The sequence below is a fragment of the Rhodamnia argentea genome, chromosome 2 (assembly GCF_020921035.1).
Source record: "Rhodamnia argentea isolate NSW1041297 chromosome 2, ASM2092103v1, whole genome shotgun sequence".
In the NCBI taxonomy this organism is placed as follows: domain Eukaryota; kingdom Viridiplantae; phylum Streptophyta; class Magnoliopsida; order Myrtales; family Myrtaceae; genus Rhodamnia; species Rhodamnia argentea.
The window spans coordinates 27696430-27706583 of record NC_063151.1 but is presented as its reverse complement, the minus strand read 5'-3'; the positions used below and the strand labels follow the sequence as shown (position 1 = coordinate 27706583).

The window sequence follows — 10154 nt, the reverse complement described above, 5'->3', positions numbered from 1 at the left end:
GCCGCCACAACAATCCAAATTTTGAAATGTAGCAGATACAATTCCCACCATGCAAAGCCACTCTGCAAACAGAGATATATACAGGACATCAAATGTTAAAAAGCCATAACCAACTACACATCTGGGCCTAGAATGACAGGCACAAAGTTTAATTCGGCCGATAGTAAGGGTACACGGTGTAAACGGTCTGGAGGATGGTAAGCAGCAAGAGGATAATGGCAGCAAAGAGAGAGAGGCATGTCCACGGACTGTTGAAATGTTCGCGGATGAGGTTTCTCCACCATTTGCGGCACTTGCTCTCGTCATATGGCTTGCAATACTCATTCAGCTCCTCGATTTTGTTGTACAAGTAGCACTGATTGAGATCGTAAACGATCTCTCTACACACATTGTTCAAGAGATTTTCCACCTTCCCATCGCTTCCCAACACGTGATTGATGATTCCGTGCTTGTGGAGAATCTGAATGTCCCCGGCGCTATTGACCAAACTGTCCCAGAACATGAAGTAATTCGTGAAGAAGGGCTTGGCGCGGTCATGGCACTGTTCGTAGGCAACGAAGTTCAAAAAGAGAGGGACGGTATTGTCGTCGATGGACAACGGAGGGACCTGTAGGGTGCCGCCATCGAAGATGATGTCCAGCAAGTCTTGGCCCTCCAGCTTCTCGAATTGCACCCCCGCCTCTTGGAGCTCCGAGACGCAGTGTATTAATTGCCTTTCTTGGCCGAGGGTGCTGGTACTGCCATTGGGACTCGGCTTCGACTTGACTCGACCCTTCTCGTCAAGTTTCTCTCTCACTGAATGAAGGAAGGTAGAGCGGAAAACATCGAGCAGATGATCGTAGGTTCTTTTGGTATTCAACTTAGAGACAGCATCCTTTCGGGGGAACAATGGGTTGAAGAAGGTGACTGCGAGTTTTTCCAGCGACCCAGCTTGTCGATCGATGTTTCTGTTCTTGTTGATCAGCTCGAAGAGTTTCTCGAGAACGAAGAAAGGAAGTTGGTTCTCAAGCATCAGAAGATCGCGTTGAAGGGTTCTTAGCATCCAGGGGGTGGTGAATATCGGATCGTCCACATTTGCCAGTTTTGGGGACTGCAAGCAACAAACGATCAATGATTTAGGCTAACACTAAGAGAAGCAAGATCAATATATGAGGGGCGTTGTTTAAAATTTAAAGGCTGCTCTACCTCTGGGTCGACATAGTCGTAGTAAAGGCGCAACAGTTCGACCACGAAGCAACCATCGATGACCATCATCTCCACAAACTCGTCCCCACCAATATCAGCAAAGCTCTCAGAATAACAGGCCCTCGCTTCCCCTCCAACATCTGCATGGCTTCCACAAGGCCATCCATGAACTCGGCTTGCACCAACCCACCATCAATGTCGTCTTCTGGACATTCACGGTCATCGGACTCTCGCCCCCCCTTGGTCGTCGCCAGCATATCTGCATTGCTCTTCCGCTGCTCAAACCTCCACCCCAGAAGGCGCATTAGAAACCGCATCTTGTGCTCTTCCATGACCTGCAGCCTGCCCTTTCTTCCACGATAATGGAAGGGACCGACCGATATTATTTTGGGCTTGAACGCATTCTTCTGAACTTCACACAAGTTGTTAGGGATTCCGTAGATGGTCCACGACCTCCCTGCGTCGTAAATGTGCTCTTCCTCAAGGGAGATCATGATATCGATGACCCAGTGATCGTTGTAACACCGATCTTGTCCTTCTTCTTCTTCTTCATTTCTTGAGTGCCACTTGTGATGAGATCCCACAGTTCTGGGTTCCTTCCCAGATTTACTGTTGCTCTTGTTGCCTCGACCCATTGTGGGAAAACAGATATATTGCAGGTGGAATCAAGGTCTCTGTTTGAGTCGAGATGGAAACTTGGGTTTACGAAGACACCCCATACAAGTTTTTGAGACTTTATACAGATTTTCCGCTTCAGAGAATTGCAGTTGAGCTTGAGATTTCATGAAAGTAAACGTCTTCATAAAAAAAAGAAGAATCTAACTAGTAGGTCTTTGTCGTATGTGAGGGAGCTCACTTCATCCACCAAAAATTTTGTCCACAAATGAAAATAGGAGAGTGTGTGCATGAAAATATATAATTTAAAGAAAATTTTAAATAAGGGCTTGAAACGACGATCATTAAAAAAAAGTCCAAAATGAATTTTGTTTCAAATAAATTTCTAATTTTAAAATGAATAAGTAGACATTTGTAACCGATTCAAATGAGGGTTGGTTACTAAAATCAATTAGAAAATTAATGCACTTTTACTAATTCAATCATAAACTTTTTAGTTTGCTAATTTAGTTTAAACATTTTTACTTTTTGCCAATTGAGTCATATTGGATGTAAAATCACTAAAGTGGACATTGGCCATCCTACGTGGCATGACCAACGTTAACGTGGATAATTTTTAATAATATTTTCATAATCTTTGAATTTTTTTGTTAATTTTCTTTTTCTTTCTTTCTTTTTTCTATGTTTTTCTTTTCTCGGCGGCAAACAAGGGTCATTGGGCCCTCGCTGGCAGCTGACAAGGGCCACTATGCCTTGCCAACCGTGAGGGAGGCCATTACGACCGACGGGGTTGTGTGAAGGAACCGCCCGAAATTGGACGATACTAACCTAGAACCGGCATTTCCCATTGGAACCGGTCCGGTTCCAGATTTCAATTTACTAGAACCGGTGAGAACTAGTCCGGTTCCCGATTCCAAGTGTGAAACCGCCCACCCAAATTGGATTGATATATATATAAAAAAATTCCAGCTCACTTTTAGTGAAAGTGAGTCTTTCTCGCTTGCATTTTGCACTTTACCCCTACAGTCCTACTTGAATCTCATGTTCCTCAAAATCGAACACACATCAAGGTGCTGCCATTTGCCCTACAGTCTTTCTTGCACACCTCATGAGTGTCTCCGTGAGAGTTACATGTCCTACTTGGTTCTTGATTTTTCTAAATTCCTCTTGCCATTCGCTCACAAATGCATCTCTTAGAACATCCAGTCACAGCTACTAAGCATTGATGCGTATATTCTATTTTGGTTGACTCATCCTAAAATCACAGTATCATTTAGTGTTGGATAAGTAAGACTCTCATGCAGATTTCTTTATTATTCTTATATTTTTCCTTGCAAAGAAGTACACACATAGAAAACTAGGTTCACCATGATATCAATCAATGAATGTAATTTTATAGGGATTGGGTTCCGATTTCATGGATCCACCAAAAACTGGACCGATGGTTTGGTCTAGTTCCGGAAGGATCTATGGAACCAACGGGATGGCCTCGGTTGTAATTTTTCAGAACCGAGCCTTAATGGGCGGTTCCTAGTTCCACGATGGGAACCACCTAGCCGGACCATGCTCAATCCTAAAGGTCGGGGTGAGGGGACGAGGGCCACGACCATCTTGCCCTCGCAACAACCGACGAGGTGTTGCCTCTCTTGCTAGGAGGCCTCGCCTAGCCGTGAGGACCCCACGACCCTCGCCGGCCGATGAGAAAAGGCAAGAAAAAAAGGAAAAAATAATTAAAAAATTCAAAAAAATATTAAAATAACATTAAAAATTATCCACGTTGATGTCGGTGATGCTAGACAGCCAGCGTCCACGTTAGCGATTTCCGGCCAATATGATTCCACTTGTAAAAGGTGAAAATGTTTAGGACTGCATTATCAAGAATGCAATAAGTCTAAATCTTTTTGGACAATTTTCCCAAAAAAAGTAGATAAGTTTTTTAAGAGCAGAATCGTAAATCAATCTATGGCTTTGATAAGTAAATAAAATATGGTAGAAGATAACAAAACCCAATAATTAGTAAACTATCGAAGGAGTTGGTAAATTCATGAAAGTTCTGATAAGTTACGCATAAGCAACCGGGGAATAACATTACCGATAATTCATTTTATCAGCCGTTATTTGACATTTACCATCTCTTACCGAAATCCACCGGTGTGGAAGAAAAGAAAAACCCTGTTCTTTAGAAAACACAGAAGCGGAATCATCCACATATAAATGCAGGTTTGGTTTACATGGTAAAAAGAATGGACTCTTTTTCTGGTTGAGATCATACCTTTAGTAAACTGCACCGAGTTCTCAAATCCCTCTATAAAACGTGTTGGACTTGGAATTTGCTTTTTTTTTTTTTTTTTTTGGTTATGATCTATTGCAATAGTGTCACTAAAGAGGACCAGTTAGGGCTAAAGATGGAGACAACTAATCATGGCCAAATTCGCACGCATTACACAAATGATCAGCATTAGTCTCGTATGACCTGGAAGCTAGAAGGAGTGTAATTAGGCCAATTGATTTCATTTGAAGACCTTTTTTCAATTCCTATGGTCAATTAAAAACATGATGCTATTTTCTTATTGGAATTTATTTTACACGTAGGTCATCGATAAACGTTTCCCTTCAATTTGATTTATTTTGATGGGAGAACAAGTCACCTGGACATAATGGTCAATAAAAATTAAAGGTTCCACTAATGTATATTTGCTAGAAGGTTAGGGTTTTCTCGATTGCGACACTGTTTGTTTTTTTTTTGTCAATGGTTGCGACATTGTATTGAGCCGCTTGTAACTACCGCGAATTTGTTTTATTCGCATGTTGACTTTATAATGCTAAAATACTTTAGAGAATTCTGATAAATATGGTATTGGTGGTAGTTTCACGTACCTTTTTAAAATACCACTTGACTTGGGTAACTTTTTACAAGAACTCAACTTTTCAACAATGGATTACAATAGCTAATTAGAAGTCGGGGTTTTTGACATTATGTGTGGTCTGACCGTTCCACTTTTAGTAATATAATGATTTATATTAACAAGGGTTGCGGGTAAAATATCTGTACATCGACCCCAAGACCACCAATAGACAGAAAGGAATAATATCACTGATATAATGATTTATTCAAGTAATCAAATCTAGTCCATGTTAATCATTCAAGGTTAACTCAAAAAAACACAATAAATGGATAATTATTATAAGTGAACAAGTCATTTGAAGTAAACAATATAATGTCATCTGTTCCATGTTAATCAATGCCATCAGGTTAACTTAACATGTATAACGAGCTGTAGGACTAATCGTAAGCAATTGTTTTGTGGAGTATTCAGCTCGATTGTAACCTGCATACGTCATTGTTGGACCGTCATCACCCGGTGCGGCCACCCATAATCCAAAACTTGGTCTGCTTCGGTTTGTTGGCGCAGATTCAAACAGCAGCTATACGTGATACCATCTCGTCCGTGCGCTGCTCTTTTGAGGATAGAGTTATTTTTACGGGCAATTGATCTGCACGCTTTACTCAGGCTGATGCTTGAGAGTTGGTTAAGAATAAAAAATCTAAATCCTCTTGGCATCCAGCCATATGTTTTAATGAAAACCTTCCTCAATTCAGCTTTAGGGCTTGGCTCCCTATCTTGAACAGGTTATACGAACCTTTGATAGGATGAAGAGGTGGTGTTCCATTGATGCTAAGTGGGTTTTATGCCCTTCTCTTCCCGGGTCGAAGAAACATGTGTCCCTGAGTGTGTTTTCTCAAAGGTAGTCTCGAGCTCTCTGCTGGGGTCGGTTGGAGTTTGTAGGGATGTTGGAGATTGGGATGCAGATTTTGAGAGTTAATGCAGCTGCCAAAGGGAGATCTTTACCGTCAATCATATGGAAGCTCATGTGGCATGGTGCCATCTACTAAATTTGGATAGAGAGGAATGCAGTTTTACATGATCATGTTGCTCCTCAGCTTTCACGAGTTGTTAAGATGGTGATCTTGGCTGTGCCAGTTCGTGTTCAAGCTACGTTGCAAGACATAAAGAGGTCTTTGTTAATTCATAGTTAATTCTGTATACTTGAGCAAAGCATTTCTCTACTATCCGAGCTTTGTAATGGTCCACGGTACCATTTGCCTTTGTTTTAATCTTATATACCCATTTACAACCTACATCAGACTTACTAGGAGGCATATCAATCAAATCTCATGTATGGGATTTGTGTAATGCCTTCAACTCATCTGTTATTCCTTTCTGCCAAGGGGGACCAATACTAATTTCCCTATATGTGCGAGGTCCAGGAAAGGAAACAATAGTAAAATAAGAATGGTAATCACGAAGTTCAATAGAAAGTTGACTAATTCTGGTGGAACGGCAGACTGAGGATGATAGAATGTGCGATGGTGCAGACTCCGCGGATGGGGCAGCCACGTCAAAAGTTGCCAAGGTGTTATCGCCAGAAGGACCTTCATCGAGATTAGAAGAAAACAATTCTGGAGAGGAAGGTCCGCGAAGTAGACGGGGGTGCTAGATCTCTATGAATAAAGACACTAAAGTGTTGGTGAAGAACGAGGAACTGCCCGGACCGGGAACCGCTTGGACCAGTGGTCCGGTTCCCAATTCTAGAGGTTGGTGGTCTGATTCCCGGTTCTTAAAAATGGAATCGGTATTCGGGCGATCTAGTTCCCGGTTCTTAAAAATGGAACCGGTATTCGGGCGATCTAGTTCCCGGTTCCATGGGTACAGGATTGGACCAGACCCCCCAAACCGGACCGATCGATTTTAATTTTTTTAATTTTTAAATGTAACGTAGATCGTGAGAGAGATGACACTACTGTGTTGTCATCTTTTTCTACTGTCAATCAACGCGTAGCTTTGCTGAGCTGACTACCATGTTCTCTTCACTGAGTTTCTGTTCCCACTCTACTACTCTAGATTCACTACGCCCATTTTGCTTCTCTTCTCGCATTATACTGATGAAAAATCATGCAAGTGGATATAACCTTCTCCAAATCAATTATATAGCCAGATTTTTTGTCAAAGCTAGATAATTTGGAACCTCCTTGACCTCGGTTGCAAAATATGTTGATAACTTCGGCTTTAAATGCAACTTGCATCTCATTGTCCTGTGATCACGGTCTCATTCGAGCGGGTGTTATTAGCTATGATTTAAATCCAACGATCCATCCATGGTGGCAATGAGCTGCAACTTAGGTCAGAAAATGAAAATTCTACGGTTTATTACTAGTCTCATTGAACGGCCCGGGAGCCGGGACCACCGGTCCGGTTGCGAGTTCTCCGGTTTCCAGTTCTTAAGGGGAACCGGACCGGACCGGACCGAGAACCCCTCACCCCTATCGTCGGCCACTAAATGAGGGCTGCGAAGGCCTCGCCGACCATGGGCAAAGGCAAGGCGGCCTCACCCACGACCGCGAAGCCCTCACCTGTGACAGTAGGAGTAGGAAGGAAAAAAAGAGAGAAAAAAATATATATTAAAGTATTGTTAAAAATTATCCACGTCCGCGCCGGCCAACAAAATGGATCGAATTAACACAATTCAAAAGGTTCATGACTAAATATTGGCAAAAGAAGAAAAAGTTGAGAACTAAATTGACACAATTACAATACGTTTATGACTTTTTTTGTAATTTTCCCTTGATACCATGTGTGGTCCAACCGTTCAACTTCGAGTTAGCATAGAAATCTTTTCTTGTGTTACTGAACAAATCCTCTTTGCTCATCCTACTTCGAACCTATTGTAATTGGATTTCCTTCTGATTTGAACATACCTTCTTATGTTCGCAACGCCCTTTCGTTAACTTATCACTGAGCTCATTTGTACTAACTTATATGCGAAGGATCATTCCATTAGATGCTGTCCATCTCCAGTAATACGTCTGACATGCGGTTTAAGGACAGATTTTGCCCCGAGAAGCTTCCTCCAAGCATATGTATTGTCATTCTTGGAGGAAATATGACATACTTGCCTTACGTCATTATCGACTTGAACATTCCAGGAAACAGTTGTTGATGAATGTTTCTGTCTGAGTCGAGGCGGAACTTTGGTTCATGAAGACACCCATGCCAGTTTTTGAGACTTTATACAATGGGATATGCTATGACTAAGCGCTCGTCATTTTTCTCCCAATAACGAAGTACTCGTGATCACTCATATTTCATGAAAGATCCACTTGCCATTTATATTATTCTGATGAAACAATAAAAGGAAATTGAGTTCTAGGTAAGGGAAAGAAACAATGCACGTGCAGCAAACACTTTAATTGACGTACATACAGAGCTTGTAATGTCACGGGCATGTAAGATAATTTTTCGTACATTTAACTTTCCTTTCAAAATTCAAGATTTTTAAAAGATTAAATTTTAAAATACCATGTATGATTTTACATGTCTATATTTGTATAGTTTGAAAAGTTAAATATATTTTTTTTGGCTAAATAGAAGTCCAATTACAAAAGTCGGATACTTAAATAATAAAAGTCATTCTAGATCGACTTCATTAATTTGAATTGCACTAATTACCAACATTCATGCTTTGATTATGTCTATTTCTTTTAAAGAAGGACGCAAACAGGTCAACTTAAACTTGACTCGTTGAATTAACTCATGGCTGAACCCCCGATTTGTGCCCCCAACTAATAATTTATCTGTAAACCCAATAGCAGATAAGGAGACCAACTACACACAAGTCACTAATTAATAACGATATACATAGCGGCTAGTTAGTTTCATTTGAGGACATTTTCTAATTCCTAGGGTCATTAAAAAAAATGTTTTTTTTTAATTTAATTTATATGGTTTCAGTTATATTCGATTAAGTTTGAAGAGATAATACTAACAAGCATACAAGTTACCCGGACATAAAGTTCGAGAAGGTTATGCTTTTCTTGATTGCTACACTGTATTGAGCCGTTTGTAATTATTGGTGATGCTAAAAGACATTTGTGAATTTTCGTTCTCCATAGATGGGAATACTACAACATTTTTTGTGACTGTTTCACATTCTCATATTAAAATACCTCTTGACGTGGGTAGTTTTTTTACGAGAGCTCAATTTGTTAATAATGAATTACCATAGTTAATTGGAGGTCCGGGATTTCGATATTATGGGCGGGGCAACCATTCATTTCAAGTTAGCGTGGGTCACAGATGAAATGTTTGTACATTGAGTACATAACTACCTATAAACATAAGGGGATTTGAAAAGCTAACAATGTAACAGTATAATGGTGCAATATCAATCGCAAGTGTTATGAATGTCAAAAAATATTTAGCAATCTTGACGGAATCCATATCTAATCTTATGCCTAATATCCCACTTGTCAAACTATTATGCTAGTAGGGTCCAAACACAAATGAATAACATTAGTGATATGGAGAATGATTAGAGTTATTGAATATTTCCTACTACTATTTGAGACAAGATCCATGGTCCCACTTCATGCTCTCAATTGGAACTTTCTCGTCGCACTCTCTCTCTTCAGTTGAATGCTCTGCAAAGTATTTGTTTATAAAATATTCCTAGAGCTGGTTAATATATGTTATGTTCATCTAATGGTAATAATTCACATGGCATCATTGGAAATATTCCTCCAAAGTCGCATGTGCAAATTGGGTAATGATTTGGTTACGTGCTTCGCCGATTACTTGGGGGAGAGTCATTCGGGAGTTGGAACCTAGTGCTATATATTCTTTGGTTCAATTTAGATCTATGTCAACTATATAATATTTTATCCCTTGCGGTACAATTCTTGCCAAACTTTGTGCAGTCGACTAAAAATTTATACGTCCACGAAGCTGCTTTCTTCTTCTTTTTAAGTGAAAGAGAGCAAGGGGCGCTTTTCGTTCATCGTGTTCGTGTTCCATCATGTGCTTAAATCAATTGTTGGTTAGTAAAGAGCTACACAATTGAATCTTTTAGATTACTAGAAAATTGAAGCTGAAGACGCGATCGACGTTTGGTATTGTCGGTAGATGATGTAGTACCCGGGAACAACAAAATGTTGAAAGAGAATTGACCTTTTCTTCTCATGGGGAACGTAGATTTATATGTAAAGTTCACATGATCAGAACCTATATATAAGTTTTAACGAGTTGAGTGTCACATGAAAAATATTTAAGAATTCAATCACAATGTACTTTGTGAATCAATCTCTTAATTATTTCTATGAATCGTTAGTCATGGACACAATGTTCAAATATTTTACTTGTGGTCCATGCTACTTTGGAATTGAATTGTCGGACCATCCATAATCTCAAAATTACCGACCTCCAGTTAACTATGATAATTCATTAACACAAATCGAGCTCTTGTAAAAAGTTACCTAAGGGGCGTTTTAACATGGATACATGAAACTGTCACCTGAA

At 40.0% G+C, this 10154-nt stretch overlaps 1 pseudogene; it reads right to left on the bottom strand.

The window, feature by feature from the left end:
• Window positions 1-93: 93 nt before the first annotated feature.
• Window positions 94-1820, bottom strand: LOC115737447 (annotated as a pseudogene).
• Window positions 1821-10154: the final 8334 nt, after the last annotated feature.